This window comes from Gavialis gangeticus, unplaced genomic scaffold (genome assembly GCF_001723915.1).
Source record: "Gavialis gangeticus isolate Ggan-Ray unplaced genomic scaffold, GavGan_comp1, whole genome shotgun sequence".
Lineage (NCBI taxonomy): Eukaryota > Metazoa > Chordata > Crocodylia > Gavialidae > Gavialis > Gavialis gangeticus.
Window position 1 is genome coordinate 46,382,377 of NW_017729031.1, and position 523 is coordinate 46,382,899.

The window sequence follows — 523 nt, forward strand, 5'->3', positions numbered from 1 at the left end:
CTTAGGATTTCTCTCTTGAATCACAGCCTGGCTGTCCTGATTTATCACAAAGACCATCCAGCCTCTGTTTGCCTTCCATGCCGAGCAACAACAACAACAACCCCCCCGCAGTGCCCCGGCCCTGCCTGCCTGGGCCCTCGGAACAGTTTGCGGAGGGCAGCACTTCGGAGGCACAGCCCGCCGCCCCTAGGATGGGGAAGGGGGAGGGGCGGGGCGGGGCGGGGCGGGGGGCCACCAGTCTTGGAAGCCGAAATCCTGCCAGCAAGGCGCTGGATTTCTTCCCTCCGGGCTTCTCTTTCCAGCCCTACAAACGTAACCCCGCGCGGGGCTGCCCCAGCAGAGCCGAGCAGCGGGGCGAGGAACTCACTTTGCCCTTCGAACTTGCGGATGATGGTGCCCAGGAAGGTGTTTTGCGGGGCCACATGCCCGCGGCGAACAGGCATGTTGGTCCGGTGTGGCGCTGCGGCTCCCGGCGCACGAGGCTGCTCCAGCGCCCGCCTACGCGGCTCCGGGCGCGGCTACC